Source organism: Carassius gibelio, chromosome A4 (genome assembly GCF_023724105.1).
Source record: "Carassius gibelio isolate Cgi1373 ecotype wild population from Czech Republic chromosome A4, carGib1.2-hapl.c, whole genome shotgun sequence".
Taxonomy (NCBI): Eukaryota; Metazoa; Chordata; class Actinopteri; order Cypriniformes; family Cyprinidae; genus Carassius; species Carassius gibelio.
In genome coordinates this window covers 25,961,947-25,978,683 of record NC_068374.1, presented here as the reverse complement: position 1 = coordinate 25,978,683, position 16,737 = coordinate 25,961,947, and the positions used below count along the sequence as shown (strand labels likewise).

Below are 16,737 nucleotides of genomic sequence, written 5' to 3'. Positions count from 1 at the left end.
CGTCTGTTGTGCTCTCAGTATTCTGCTATACGGGAGCGTGCGCTCTTCCGGCAGAAGTGTCCTTAGGACCCATATAAGGAAATTCTGCTCCATCTAACGTCACAGAGACCCATACTCGAAAAAAACTTTCCGAAACTTGTGACAAACCGGAAGGAGTATTTTTGGAACAAAAATACTCCTTCAAACGTACAAATTAATTTTTGAAACTTTGTCCATGTTTAGCATGGGAATCCAACTCGTTAACAGTGTAAAAAACTCATATGCATGAAATAGCATTTCACCCCCCTTTAATATAAATTTACTTTGTGCTCTAATGCAGGACTGACAACCATATTCGACAGCTATAGTGTAACACTGAGCCCATAGATGTGACTGAACATGCTGTAAAACATGAAGGGGGAAAAGCAAAGGTGATTTTAAACAAGCACTGAGGAACTGCAGAATTGAGCATGTGTTCGCCTTCTCTCTATCTCTCACTCTCTCTCACACACACACACACACACACACACACACACACAGATAGAACAAGAGATGTTCTCTTTTTCACACTGTTTTTCTTTGTGTCTCACTTCAAAATCCACATGCAGGGCCAAAATGCATGAAATATTCATAAAGCGTATAAAAGAGTGCTATCAAACATTCTGATTGTTCCGTGTCTCGGTCTCATGGGCATAAAAAAAGATCACTGGGTCAGGTCAGACTCGTAAAATAAATCACATACGACGGGATGAAAGCAGCCTGTAAAAGTCTGACTCCATTTCAATTTGCCTGATTGAAAACGGCCTGTCAGACCAAATACTGACACACCAAATGGGATCGAAAAAACATTAACAGATGCTCCTAGTGAGCTACAAGAGAAAACGAACAAGTTGCATGAACAGAAGCAGAAGTAGTCTGAAAGTCCGGCTCAAGGGTACCAGACCCTCAGGCCCAAACTCGTGCTAAGGAAAGAGTGTCTCGCTTTGAAGGAATGCATGTCAAACTTCCTTCAGTGTCTCTCACTGCTAAAGAAATCCCACTGCATCCAATTGCAGAGAGACAGGAGAGTGTAGTGAGTGAAAGAGTGGAGATGTAGGTAAGCAAAGCTGCTGCACATACATATGTCTGCATTCCAAGGTAACAAGAACTGCGCATCCGATTTCGTACCTGACAGATGTCAGTGTACCCCGTCTTGGATTCTTTACACACACACACGTGCGGCATGCCAATTAGAAGCCCAGTACGATCTGAGGAAGACTGATTAGATGCCTGATGTTTGCACCCTGAATGTCAGTTTGATCCAAACCCTACTTCTGAAGAGATAACACACCTGTCCTAAGCAAACAACATCCATCAAGTACAATCTGTAGCTTGTTCTAGTGGTCAACCATTGTGGGTAATTCAGTTTTGCTGATATTGATACCTAGAGAACATGGTGGTGGTCGATAGGATATATACTGTATGTATAAGTGTTATAATAGCTGTAAACTTTTTCAGCTGTTTTGCTAAATTTAACTGCAGACACTCTCTTAATCCCCTGGCCTCCAAATCGAAGTCAGCAAACCTGAATGCTCAAACTGACACACATTTAAGTTATATATTTTAGGTAGTAGAGACGTTTTGTATGTGCAAAAAAAGTAAGTAAAATGTAATTAAATTAATTAAAAATAAATCAAATTACATTTTGTATTATATATATATATATATATATATATATATATATATATATGTGTGTGTGTGTGTGTGTGTGTGTGTGTGTGTGTGTGTGTGTGTATGTATATAAGTATAGATAATATACTATACACTGTATATTATATATATATATATATATATATATATATATATATATATATATATATATATATATATATATTTTTTTTTTTTTAGTTTTTTTCCTCTGTTATCCTTAACAAAACACAAAAAAGACGGCTAATGAAAAACATACAAAACTGCAATATATATATATATATATATATATATATATATATATATATATATATATATATATATATATATATATTTTTTTTTTTTTAACTAATGGTTCAATCTCCATTACTTTGAGTTTTAGATGGAACATTTTGTGAGCACAAAACAAAACAACCACACAAAAACAAATATTTAGTCCGGAAAATAATAGAACAAACAGAAATCGTTAATTATCCATTACACTCTACATTACACATAATCTAATCTTTCAGGTAGTTAGGACATTTTGTGTGCACTATCCCAAAATGAAATGAAATAAGAAATTAATGAAACAAACAAAATTGTTATATGTTGTACAATTGATGAACAACTTATTTTTCTTCTGGTATACTTTATTAGTCATCTAATTTGATAGGCTACATTGCATTTATTTCAAAAGTACTGAAAGTTTCACTTTGCTTGTATGAATTTGCTGCATTTGTTTGATGATATCAAAATGACCAATTTGTACTGGTTTGTACACTAGACACAATTTAATACAATTAACATCCCAGTTGGTGACGAGACAACATTTAACACTCAGAAGATCCCTCGAGCACAAACAGGGCAATTTAATTCACAGAGGGCTGAGTTCAGTGACCACAATGTCAGAAATAAATTCACTTTCTTAGGCAAAGAGCTCTTTTGTTCCACTCAAACAGTACAGAGGGCACCAGAGAAATACGTAAGATAAAGACTCACTCATAATAGATAAGGTTCCTTTGACAGAAGCCTCAGAGAAGCAGATTCGCCCTTGGCCCAACCGCCCTTAAATGAAAGCCTGTATTATGTCTGCATGAAGTCTCTTGAGGACAGAAGAGCAGGACTGTAAGGAGCAGCAGGCTCCAAAGGCATCACCTGAGGATGAGGTCACATCCACATTTACCCATAATCCCCAGCAGCAGGACACCGAGTGGGAGAGCGATGAGCAGTGGGCCTTTCTGAAAACGACAGAACGCAGGGTGGGCGGGATTTGGTTGGTGGGGGGGGGGCTATGGGAACAATACAACAAAAGAGCCAGAAAGAAAAAGGGAAAAAAAGAAAGGTACAAGCAGACAAAAGTAAGAGCATTCATTAAAAGCTATCAGATTGTCTTCCTGTCCTATCAGCCAGCATCAAACCCACCTGCAATCTAGAGGGGAACTACAAAGTGGATCCCGGGGCCTACAGAAGGGAGGTTTTGATCAGACTAATTAAAAGCCATTTTGTTTTTAAACAAACAGACACAACTCTAATTGGCTCTTTTCCATAAGAAAGGGAAGATGTTGAAAGTGAGAGAACGCACAGGGAAGATCAGAGGGACGCTCTCAGGCAGAGGGGCTTTTGTGCACACACACATACCAGCTTTATAAAGCCACGGAAGAAGAGCATGCACAATACACACATGTATGGTATCAGTTAAAAGAACGTATGATCAAACTCTATGGAATGGAACAGTATGTGCTCCATAAGCTGATAATTCCCTAACAGTGCAAGATAAAACAAGGGGTTTCACCTTTCTACTGTACCACGAAGCAAAGCCTTGATTCTATTAATATTTGTTTTTGCAATATTAAAATACATCCTCCAATATATGCAGCTTAATATGCAGATAAATAAAAAAAAGAGAAAAAAAAGGAGGAGGTTGATATCATAGCATTTCTCTGTGTGAGCATCCTGACCAATCCTAAAACAGCAACAATGGTAAAACTAATGGTGTGAGTTTGGTATAGGTTTGGTAAACGCTGATGGGGGGAGAGATAGGAAAATCCAGTTAAAAAATTTTTTTTAATGATGCAAGTGGGACAAAATTTACACTCCTCAGTTTTAAAGTAAGTCTTTGGGTCAATAACAAATAGTGTCCACAGTAAATTATTTATTTACTTATTTTTATGTAGTTAAAAAACTACTTCAAAATATTTTCTACTAATTTTACATTTATTATAATATATTTTACATTTATTCGTATATTTTAATAATATAAATATACATTAATAACAACAATTTATTCATTAGTATTACATGTATTAGTTGTAATAATATAAATATATTTACATATTTGTAATATTTATAATCATATAAATCTACTTTCCAAGTATTTTTAAAAGCTCATGAATTATTTTCTATAATAAATATATATAAAATAAACTGCATAAAAAATAAAAAGTATTCACACCATTTTACAGCCTTAACTGTAAAAGGTCAAATTATTAAACGTAAAAAAAAAATAAAAAAAAGGACATTATTATTTTAATGAGGGTGTTTTCTTCAGGACAACTATATCATCTTGATATTATTGACTATCAAACTCAGGAAAACAATATTCATAGGTATGCTCTGCAGTTGTATTTTTTTAATTAACAATTTAAATGAACAGATCCAGTAATTGATGCAAAGAGAAAAGCATCATCTCATTGACCCCTTTGCTATTGTTTTTGCATGCACTGGGTTCAGAGAGCAAAATGGTTACCAAACACTGTGCAAAGTGGGAACAGTGAGTGCTTTTGCATACTTGGAGAACTTTCGGGGTAAACTATAGGTCATCCTGTTACACTGACCTAAGACCAGTGCAAAGTCTAAATCCTGAAGGAAATGATTTAACATCAACAGCAGCGATGGTCTCAGATCAGTGGTCAGGAGACACTCGCTATCAGATCTGAACTCCAGCTCGACCGCAGCAACAGGCCAATGAGTATAGATCCGAAACGCTCTCTTGAGACCTGAACGGCATTCACACTCACAGAAACACACAGAGCAAAACAAACAGAATGACCCTCATGGGCATGTGAAAAATAAGCAAGGTTTCACAAAACACCAAAGTAGGTCATTGATGTATTGAGTGCAAAAATCTATAGTATACCCCCCCCCCTTCTCTGGTCTCCAATCTTCTCATAAAGTAGAAAGACAGGATCATAAAAGCGAGGAAAAAGTGACTTGCACGCAAAGAGATGACATTACATTAGCTGCAGCTTCTCACATCCAAGTAAAAATGTTCAGTTATCTATATGATAATGGAAGATGTCTGAAACCAAATAATATGAAGATGCACACAATCATGTGGACATAAAAGCCCAAAGCCTTGAGACTAAATCATGTGCACTGCAATCTGCTCAATAGACGCCTCACGACTTTGTTTGCTTGTTCTGGGTTGGAAGACAATAAACTCCTCTCAACAAAGACAGCCGTTCTCCTTTGTACGCTGGCTGATACATCAGTTCTTGGATTGTGAGATTCAGTCACATTGATATATATATATATATATATGGCCACATGGGAAGGAGAATAACCGCCTCGATACAGTAAAAACAAAGTGTGTACTGTAGATTCAAATCTATATTTACCTACGGCCTCTATATGCAGATGGTTGTGTGAAATCAACCTGGCATGTTGTTCTCTTGTCATCGCTGGAATTCAAAATCAACAATGGTGTTCTGGAATATGCGTTTTCATAAGAGAGAGAAAATCCAATTTTCATGCAACAAACACCTAATTGGAGTGGATTATTTGTGCCCTATTTGGCAGCCATACAATAAATATGATGAATTTCTTTGCTTTTAAAGTCTACATGTATCTTTGTCAAAAGTGTTAGGCCCGAGGCTTTTTAAGGTAGAAGTGTGGGAGGCAAATGCACACATTTCAAGACAAGAGAACACGGATAGAAGACTAAAATGAAGAAAGAGACTACACACACACAAAAAAAAAAGAGGATAAGAGGAGATAAAGATGAAGAGGTGGTAGACAAAGACAGAGAGTGATGAAATATCAAACTTATTGGTACAACGTTTTTTTCAAACTCTGCTTGTTTAAATTCATGAAATGGCATTTCCAACAAGGGTGAAAATTCATTTTATTCATCAAGAAAGTTGGCATTATAAAACAGGATGGCGCAAAGGTTTTTGGAGAAGAGCACTGGAAAATAAAGGGACTGTCAGCTACACTTAAAAAAGGAACATAAAGATGCAAAAATATACATTTTTCTCATTGACAGCAAAGCATTTATAAATTAAATAATTATTTCAGATAAATGCTGTTCTATAACATTGAAAATGCTGATTTGGTGGCCAAGACAGATTTCTTTTTATTGTCAATGATTTCTGGAGGATCAGGTAACACTGAAGACGGGAGTAATTGTTATGGAATATTCAGCTTTGCAATCAAAAAAATTAATTAGATTAAAAAAAAAAAAAACAGAAGTGTTAAATTGTAATATTTCACAATATTCATGTTTTTGACTGAATAAATGCAGCCTTGCTGAGCATAAGAGATTCATAAAACAAAATTGTTTTGGATATTTAATTGTGCATGCTCCTTTTCCCTTATTTTTGGGGATTTAGATATTTTTAGATTTCCCCTGTTTTTAGATAACTTACTGCTTTGGAATAGCAGCTAGAAATCGGATATCAATGTAGCCTTCGAACCTTTCAGGATAAAGTGCACACGAATTGTGCACAATTTGACCTAGAATGTGTGGAAGTAAATAGTGTCAAATGTTTTGATGTTGACTATAAACTCAACACATCCATTTAAGACAGATATCCACACAGAGCTGGAGAGAGGGTTTGAAGCCCAGGGTCAGACAGATCACAAAGTGTTTCCCACTCACAGTTAACCATGATCACAGTGGTGGACGCCACCAGCACTAGGGATCTAATCAGCAACATTCTCAACCATTCGCAGCAAACAGCGTCACACCGTTCCTCCCTCTATCTTCATTCCTCTCCGCCCTGTCCGTGGCTTCCTTTCAAACTAGATTCAGGTCAACAGCAACAAATGCATAGTGTCCTTTCATCAGGCATTGTTTGGCTTGTGTCTTTGACAATAGGGAAACACAATCAGCGAGGAAGAAGAAAGAAAAGAGACCACAAAAGGGAGCTGATTTTTCTCTCGGCTCTTAAAATGTATTATTAATCCAGTTTTTACATGGGCCCTTAAATTTGGCTCAACTGGGGAGGGGGAAAAAAACTGGATTGAGCAAATTAATGAGGTAAATGTAATGATCTAAAATGATCAAAGGCAATCGGTGTTGAGCAAGTACAGGCAACCAATTAGGAAGATAAGCCCAGGAACAGACTTAAATATGCAACACGGCAAACGATGAAAGACAGGGTCGGCTTGAATGTACTAAATTCCCTAAACGAAATAGTCGAGTTATGCAGCAAGATGACTCTGAGTGCACTGGTTGAGGACAGAGATTAGAGGAGGATCGCAGAAACCTTGAAATCCCACAAGAACAAACGGTTTTGAAAAGGCACAATGTGATGTGCCGCTAACTCTTTTGAGCGAACGCTCGAGCATTGCAAATCTGACACCACAGAATGCAGGTGAAATAAATAAACGAATAGCTCAATTAAGTTAACAAAGTCTTTGTGAAATTTTACAAATGTTCCTGGCCTTTGTGATGAAGGGCATCAACTCTTGACGTGCATTCAGGAACACTTTCTTCTTGCTTTCAAACGACAAATGCTCGTCATTATTATTCAGTGTGACAAAAGCATGCCCTCTCATTTATTCTTGATTGGTAAAAGTGTCAAGGCAACCCAGCCCTCACACACTTTCACTTTCAACAGAGGACCGGTCAAGTGTTTCTGCGTGATAGATGAGCACTGTCACCAAACTATCCATAGCAAACATTTAGCTTTCATCCTCTACCATCTACAGACTCACACAGAGCTTGGAGTTTATTATTGATGCCCAATAAAGTGATAAACAGTCTCACATTGCCAGATTAAAGGTACAGGTTGTAGAACCTGTCACGAGAGGGCGCACTATCAAAACAATAACAATCACGTGGTTTGATGATGCTAAGAAGGAGCGTGAAATGATGGGATTTGTTGTCTTCTACCCAACTGCTGACGGCCATCAATCAGACGGAAAGATGCGCGAGTAGATTACATACAAAGTCAATGCAAAGACGCGATCAGACACGTCCTCGCGCAGGTCTAGAGATGCGATGCCCAGCGTTTGGCGTGTATGCCCCATAATACTAATCTTGTTGATTGTTCTAATAGCATACGTTTTTTGTAAAGATATGAATCAAAACAACTCAACTGTCCAGTAAAACACAAGCGAGATCGGCATCTCTTTTTCTAGTTTAAGTTTGTCGCGAAGCTACTTCCGCATTTGTCCACGACACTGTTGTCATGTGGTTTCGGTGTCAGTAAAGACGGTAACAAAGGGTAACTAACATCATTGACAGGTGACTGCACTGCCCCGTGTCACTGTTTAGAATGGGAATTTTTTTCATGATTTACAAGTAGTTGAAAACATTAGAGATTGTTAGTAATCAGCTGGACAAAATATATAACACTAGCCTAGTGGTTTTTGAATATTTTACTGCAAATATCTTACAAATTGTACCTTTAAAGTACATAAATTCTGGTCCACATTCCTGTTTATTCTGGGCATTCGCTTAGACAGGATGAGACCATCTGACTGACATGTAAAGCAATTAACCATAGTTTGTTTTGTGTGCAATAGTTTAAATTGTTATCCAAAATAGAATACACAAATATAAACACACCAGAAAAATAGTAAAAATGACGTATGTCCTCAAATACTTAAAAAATTACAAAACATAACAGTTTATGAGAGAGTAGGTGTTATTCATTAATAACTGATAATTGTGTGTTTTTTACTGTACAGTATGTGGGCAGAAAAGGTTTTCACACTTTCTTTATTATTCAAAACATGCATACATGCAAAAATAAATAAAAAATGTACATCAATTTTGTTACTTAACACTTTTCATGTTTCTAAGGTGACCAAGAGTCTGTCATTCTATTATTCTATTAATATTACTTTTAACAGCTTTGTTAGTTGTCCTCTAGGCTAAGAGTTCTAAAAAAAAAGAAAAACTTTTTATTTCAGAGAAAAAAAATGCTCCACATTGAGATGCGTCAAAGGGATGAGTTGGAAAAGTTGGACCTCTGGTCAAAATTCAATACATACATGCGTATATTCATCAACATTTTCACTTTTGCAGACGGGATGACACCCACTGACACACTGTGGACCAAAGTTTATCCTAAATTTAGAAGAAGAAAAAAATTAAAGTGCAAACTTACTGGTGATTCATTAAAACATCTCCACAAACTTAATGAACAAATCCATTCACACACAAGGTTAATAAAAGAGACCCAAACTCGTCATAAAAAAAATAAAAAACTTTCAGTGAACATATTCCACAGACTTCTCCAGCTTTCTGGATATTTGCATGTCCCAGAATAGCTCATTTATTCAGAAGTGCAGAGAGAGGGCAGGGGAGGGGGGCATGCAGCTGACCTGCCACACAACTGGAACTGCCAGGAATTATCCTCAGATCCCATCCAACTAAACTCAAACACTGGACCCCACTAGAGTTCAGCAAGCACTTAAATCCAATAAGCACACAGCACAGATGCACGCGTATCCAATCAGAGACCCATACAAGCCCTGAACTGGGACAGGGAGTGAGAGCATCATGGGTCACACGCAGCAGTACAGACGTCCGGCCCAAAGCCACCAGAGTGACGGCCTGAACACATGGCCAGTGATTCACTGCCGGGCTGCCTGCACAATCCCAGCCCAGAAACTCAGTTACTTTGTTCTCTTTTTTTTTTTTTTTTCAGCCCTCATGATAATGACGACCTGTCCCAGATTCTGTGGTTATGAGAAGAATCACATCAATTGTTTGTCAAAACACAATCACAATGCACTTGGCAGACGGCTCGCCAGAGGAGAGCAACGGGTAGAGATATCTCTCAATTTGCCAACAATTGAATATTTTATGGTTTCGTAAAGAAACTTAGTGTCTTTCATCCGTTCTAATCCGGTCCTCAAAATTGGGGTATTATGGTTCCCAATCTATTTCTGCTGTTCTATAAGCCAGCTTCTGCATGGTTAAGTAGAGACAATGTTAAGACAAGCCTTTTAAGCCCATTAGCCTTATAATTCATATGTCTTGGCAAATGCTATTCAGCGTAGTCCAGGATCTGCTTCCTGCTGGCTTACTGGAGTGGGAGAGAGAGGGAAAGAGAGTAAGTAAGAAAGGTGGGAGGAAGTGCAAGCTTTTCGCTCATGCTAAAGAGAGAGAGAGAGAGAGAGAGAGAGAGAGAAATGGAAAAGGAAAAGAATGCTCTAGCAGGCCGCCACATGTTGAAGAATTTGTTTACCGTTTCCTGTCCTGTGATCAACACACAGTTCAAATGGACAACAGAAGGGATGTGGCGGGTGAAAATGATTCTGATCTATTCTTCTGTTCTATCTATGTGACATAAAAAGGAAATATTTTTCAACAATGCTATGAAATTACTTCAGAATACGAGTCACATTTATGGGTTATTTAAGACATGAGGCACTGGAACTAAAGAAATGAAAGGATTTTCCTAAGAGTTTAACTTCTTTTGTAACCTAAAGGCTGTGTTTTTAGAATGACATGAGTTTGTGAGGAACTGAAAAAGATGCAAACATGGCAGTCGAACAAGTTTTCAGTGCCCATTATAATGGCATGGAAAAGAGCAGCTGGCACGTTCTTCAAAACTTCTCTTTTTCAGATTCACATGCGGTTTGAAACTAAATGACGGTGAGTGATTGCAAAAACAAAACAGAAAATGAAGTCCTGGCTCTTAGAAATTCCCCCTAGGAAGCACTCAGAAAATTTTCTTGGTCTGTCTGTTTTACTTTTTATTATTGAGTTACACTCAGTTAAACAGCCATGATTTTTGTTTTGAGTGTCAGTTCAGATGTGGCCTTAGGGATAAGGAACATACCTGGTCTATAATACTGCTGTGTCTGAGTGATGTATTCACAGAACCAGTTAAGTGATAATCTGAAGTCCAGTGTGAATTTATCCATCTGAATGAAAGGAGTGAATGAGAGAGAGAGAGAGAGAGAGAGAGAGAGAGAGAGAGAGAGAGAGAGAGAGAGAGAGCATGCACAGTGATTTTTCTCTCCCTCCCTGCAATCGGAAACCAATCCCTGATACTGCATGGAGATATGGAGAAACTCTGCGACTAACACAGCTTAAAATAACTATTACAGCATGATATGTTCAAGGTTTTTTTTTTTTTTTTTCAAATAGTTCTATTTGAGTACTGGTTTTAAAACCAGCAACATCCAAGATCAAATGTCTGGTTATGTACTTAGAGAAGAATTCATTCAGAACAAAGTAAATGGGCTTTAAATCAAGAAACACAAATTCCCTCTTAAAAGAGACTCTTAGAAGTGCCTGAGAAAGGAGAAAAAAGAAAAAAAAAATGAGAGTCTTTATGCAAATTATGATGGAATTATGAGGCAATGCTTTGTGGGTAATAGCCAAAACTCACTTCATGTACAGTGTTAATAAACATTTGCCAAAAAAGGAACAGCCTCGGTGCATTCATCATGACCCCATTAAAAAGAAAAGCTAGATTAATTGACAAAACAACAAATATCATGGTGTATTTCCATTAGAATTCATAGGAACTTTATTTCTCTTTTGCTTGTTGAGCCCTTGTCTTCCTATTACATTACATTTAATTCCTATAATAAATTATAAAAATCACACCAGTTGATTATCTGACTACTTTATCACAACGTTTATGAATTTGTGGACACTGAAATCAATCAACGTATTAGAGCCAACACAGTAATATATGACTTACTCGAGCAAATTACTTCTCTCCCCTCAACACAAGACAGCGTTAATTTTTCATTAGATTTATGTGGGAACTCAGCAGCTAGAATTTATGGAGTTCACTGCGATCTGTTTTACACCATTAAGAACTATTCAAATATTTTTTTAAATCATACCTTTTATGCGAAAGTCAAATTTGTAAGTGCAAAAAAAAAAAAAAAAACTGTACATAGATTGATAGATTATACAGTACATGTCTAAAATTATAAAATGATGATTGGTGTAACTTAATTTGAAAATGCATATCACAAAGTCCTGTTTCGAAAGTTTCCATAAAGTTTCATTTTATAAGTCAAATAATATTCATGTCTTATTTAAATGTCACAAAGCCTTTTAGATTCAAATTACGTTTCCCCAAATTAAGTGATTTTCAATCCAACAATTCAAAGATGCATTTGCTGATATAATAGCTTTCCTCTAATCAGCAGGATAACCATCAACTTATTTTTCAAAATGTAAGTTCACTACAAATAAATAAAATCCACTTTGTTTAACACTATGGGAATACATAATTTATCATATGTGCTAGTCACCATTGCACATCTGCCTTCTGTTCATATTAGGCAGTTTAATTTTTCAACAGAGCAATAAAGTTTTTTACTGTATCCTATAACTTATTTTTTAATTACAACAATGTAAGATAATGTTATCTTAATTCTGAGTGTTTGTTCTACTTTATATTGTTTCCAAAATAATGAATAGCCCCTGGGCTTGCAGAAAACATTTCATAAACTCTTCAAAGTGACAAATCTGAATTTGGAGGAAAGGCATCTAGTATATTAGTTTAATAAATACACGTGTGCACATATAGCCAAATGTACCTAAATTAAAAGTAATCAATTCTGAGCTGATGAGAATGGTTTAAATGACTCCTTATGGATTGAGATCTGCAGTGGTTTGAGACAGGAGTGATCGAGTTGCTGATGAACAGAGAGAAACGCGCTCTAATCCCAGCTGGATTACTAGGACTATGGAAAGGGAGAAAGATCGTCCCTGCCCGTTAACGTCGCTCAACAACAGCCGCGTCTCCGAGCGCGCTCACACCGACCACCAAAACACACGCACATATCACAAGTTTAAAGTTCAATGCGGTCTCAATTCACTCACCTAATGCTGTGTACGGCTTCGTCCACGTGTCTCGAAGGAAAACGACCCTCCGGGAGAGGTGAACAGGGTCGGGATGTTTTATTTGGGTTGACTTGCGCTGGTCTCTCAAGGACGAGGTGAAATCATGGGGCTGGTCACACACAAACAACAACGCCAGAGCAAATTACAAAAGGCAAAGACTTGGGGGAGGAGAAGTCAATTTGTTTCGTGCTCTAAACAACAGGCTCTGAGCCAAGAGTGGCTACCTTAGCGCCGATACTCGGTTGAGCAAAGCACGTGTGTCAAAATTGGACCATTTAAATCCAAAACACTGTGCTTGGCTGAAGCGCTACATGAGGCGCATCGCGAGCTACAGGCGACGTGACGTTTGTAGCTACTTCAAGAGCTTTCCGAATATCATTCTCGTATCGAGTTTCTCTTTCAGGTAATGTCAGATATTTCCGTCTAAACACAGACTGTAAGTCATATCCCGCACTCGAAAACTGCATTTGGGATGTCTAAGTATGAGTGAGAGTGTAGGTCAGTTTTGGCACTTTAACCCTTCTTTACTGGGGGTCTAATCAAAGCGAGCCCCTCCAAGTGCTTTATATTAAGGCGCATGTGCCGCGCGAGCGCTTTAAAAACGTCAAAAACCGTCATGTCATATTCTCTCGCGTGCGGCAGTGGCTTGCCATAATTGCCTGTCCGTGAATCTCTATAAAACTGGCTGAAATTACTGTCGGGAAATGGGGAAATGTTTTATACCTGTGTGCCGGTGCGCACAGGTGTTCACCGCGCGACCGTAATGAGCTCGTGCCAGTTTCCCACACGCGCCCTGTTTGTTTGAATTCACCTACGAGCATCTCTGCTACAGGCTTGCGTAGGCTCATATTTTCAGCTGTACTTAAAATTGGTTTATTCAGGTATTTATATTTATAATTACTGATACTAATTGATTTAATAGGCTAAAGTATTCATAACATTTTTTGAATCATGAAACAGTTTGCCACATGCCAATAAAAACAAAAGAAGCATTTGATTACAAATCTGCACGTTAGATTCCTAAAATGAAATTTGCTACCGGTTTGATTTCATCTATCCAAACAAACATCCGTGGATTATTTAATAAGGTCTGCGTTTAATGCAATTTATTATTTGAGTGTAACATCACATTTCATGGAGCTTTTGCTCAGGTTTATTAAGTGTTTTACTTCATATTCTTATTTGAGGAATTAACAATGGGATTTTCGCCCGTTGTGACTGACTTTTAACTGCTTACCTGTACGAGTGTGTCAATTAGACTCCTACAAATCTGTTTGAAGTACGTTATCATATTTTATTCGAAGTCTGGCTGGCTCACGTGCGCGTGCACGCGTTTTGGGGTTCCACTGCGCGTGCCACCGATCGTGTGACGCAGTCCTAAAGCAGCAAAGGTGTGAATAGACTTTTCAGCAATAAATACATAATATAGGTAAATATATCAGTCAATTACTATTTGTCAGACAATTACAACTCTTTTTATTTAACTGATAATACATACGTAGCTTAGTTTACGTAGTTTGCTGTAGCCCAATTGAAAGGTGTTCTTTGAAAACAAATGACCCTCAAATTCTTTAAATAGTGAACTTGAACCCTAAGAATAAATGAAAAAGCATTGATGTTATTGTCCCATGTTGTTAGACGATCAGGAAAGTCAAGGTTTAAAAAAAGAGAGCAAACATAACTGGGGGATTTTCGTTACGCTTTACAAAACAAGAATGATGATAGCCTTCTTCTAGGCAAATCAGTTACGAGCAGTTAAGTTAAAAACAGCACAAGTCAAAAGGAAAAGCTCACCGTTTACAGGTTAAATTATGGTAGAATAATACAAAATTTAAATAAAAAAAAACTACTATAAAGTAGTCATTTATATAATTTTGAATTTTGTCTGAATCTAATCTACTGCATATATTAAAATGTAGGTACAGCATGTAAATCAGATCGAGCGGCTTGGGAGGATATTTTTACACAAACTCCAGTACTCACAAATAGTCATAACTGACCTCTAGCGGTGGATATGTTTTAATGCAGGCAGGTAAAGAATTGTTCATTGATGGTCAAACTGCAGGACTGCCTCTCTCTCTCTCTCTCACACACACACACACACACACACACACAGTCATGTATAGCTCATTGCCACGTCGGAAGCACGGATCCTTCTGTTCCATTCCAAGCAAAAGAATGAAGGAAGCAGTTTTAAAAGACACGCAAAGTTATGCATCCTGCGTCCTGTTCAAGCTGAACCATATCAGCGCTTTCCATCCGAGAAACTGTCCAGAACTAATCCTTCAATTTCTTACAGTCGCTGACACCCTCAATTAATTATTTGGATTCATTATACTCTCTCATGTGACCGACTTGACTTAAACAATAACTAAATAAAATAAAACAAAATAAGTATGGTGTTATTAAAAAAAAAAAAAAAAAAAAACTAGAAAATACGTAAAACAAATTAAGATAAAAGCCATATGAATAATAAAAATATGATCTTAAATGTTTAGAGAAAACAATATTTCTTCTCCAGTTTTGTGTAAGTCTATTTATGCAAACGAAGTTCTTGCTTTCAGAAAAATAAATAAAAACTGATGCAAAAGCTGTCACTAGGGAAGAACCCTTTCAGAAGGTACTAATATGCACCCTTAGATGTAAATGGGGTACAAAAGTGTAAAAAAAAAAGCTTTTGTTTTTTTCTGAGAGTGAGGCCCATATGAATATATAAAATATGATATGAATATATAATAAGTGATAAATGTGAGCCTTATACAAAATTATTAGTAATTTTTATAAAAGATTTTCAAACATTACTCAAAAAAAGTTAACTCTACTGTGTATACTTGTACAGTAAAATATTGTTCAAATTTCGAGAGTAAAAATTATGAATTGCCTAATTAATTACTAGTGGTTACATAACAGTAGTAGCTCAAATAGGTTGGTACATTAACATAAAGACAACAAAATGTCACCCTATAATGCTTGGAACATTTTTTAAGTGTGAAGTTCTGGTAAATTTTTATTATAAACAAGAATTTTTTTAATTATTTGTAAGCATTGTACAGTAAAATGTTACATTGTAGGTGATCAGTTCATGGAATTCCAACTACGGTATCTATTTGATGATATTTTTTCATAATAAATCTGCTCATGGTGTAACTGAATGGCTTTATTAAAATTAAACAACCATCCCAGCTCAAAGACAGCCATTTCAGTTTCTCCTAGTAGGTGAATTCAGGAAATAAACAATATTTGTCTCACATTGTTATAAATGCTCTTGCTGCAGTGTTCATTTTGGGGGTTCATTATTGGATTATCCATAATATTTGTTGTGGTATAAAGTTTTGCGAGTTTTGGGACCCCTATTTGTCTTCACAGAGGATAAGATGGGAATTTGGTAATCCTCCAGTCTGCTTTCCTTCTATATCTAAATAGCCTATCTGTGTTATAGGCACAGTGATTAATGCTGAAGGGATTTAGAGAGGAGGATACAAATGCAGACAGTCTCTCATCAGCCCATATCAAACAGCCTGGGAGATGTTTAATATATGGGTGTATTTGGTCTCCGGCTTACAGTTGTCTGATTAAAGCTTTATTACTAAAGAATTATTTGGAGGGGGGAGAAAGCATCTCTTGATAGAGCGAATGACTTATAACCAAAGCCGACAGCGAGTGCAAAAACGAGCTTTCACGCAAACACGCACACGCACGGGGCAAGTGACAAGACTGCTCTGACTTCACAACAAAGAAGTCAAAATGTGACATATTCTTGCTAGCGGTGGGATAAAACTCAATCAACCTAAACCGTCTTCCCTCAGATAAAAGTACTCACGCACACATGCAACACACACAAGCGTATGCAAACTTAAGGTGATCCCACACAAACCGAGCCACAAAAATCCCACATTTTCTCATGCAGTGTCCGATAGTTCGCCACGACTGTCAGAAATGGCTTAGGTATGAGCTAATAATGCTGTGTGAAAAGGGAATGCCACCACTAAAATGATACCTCACCTCTCCAGGTAAAACAGCAGCCGCACAACCCT

The 16,737-nt window shown here is 37.1% G+C and overlaps 1 protein-coding gene across 11 annotated transcripts in view; it reads right to left on the bottom strand.

Moving 5' to 3' along the window:
* LOC127974934 (transcription factor SOX-5) overlaps positions 1–13,535 on the bottom strand; it is a 188,515-nt gene extending 174,980 nt beyond the window's left edge. For 8 of the 11 annotated variants that reach the window (XM_052578589.1, XM_052578562.1, XM_052578598.1 and 5 more), the window contains exons 1-2: positions 12,928–13,393; positions 12,683–12,812 (exon numbers count right to left, since the gene is read on the bottom strand). The gene's annotated coding sequence lies outside the window, so the exon portion shown is untranslated. Of the gene's footprint in view, positions 1–12,682; positions 12,813–12,927 lie in introns of all 11 variants that reach the window. The other 3 variants (XM_052578635.1, XM_052578680.1, XM_052578671.1) reach the window with 3 other exon arrangements.
* Positions 13,536–16,737: the final 3,202 nt, after the last annotated feature.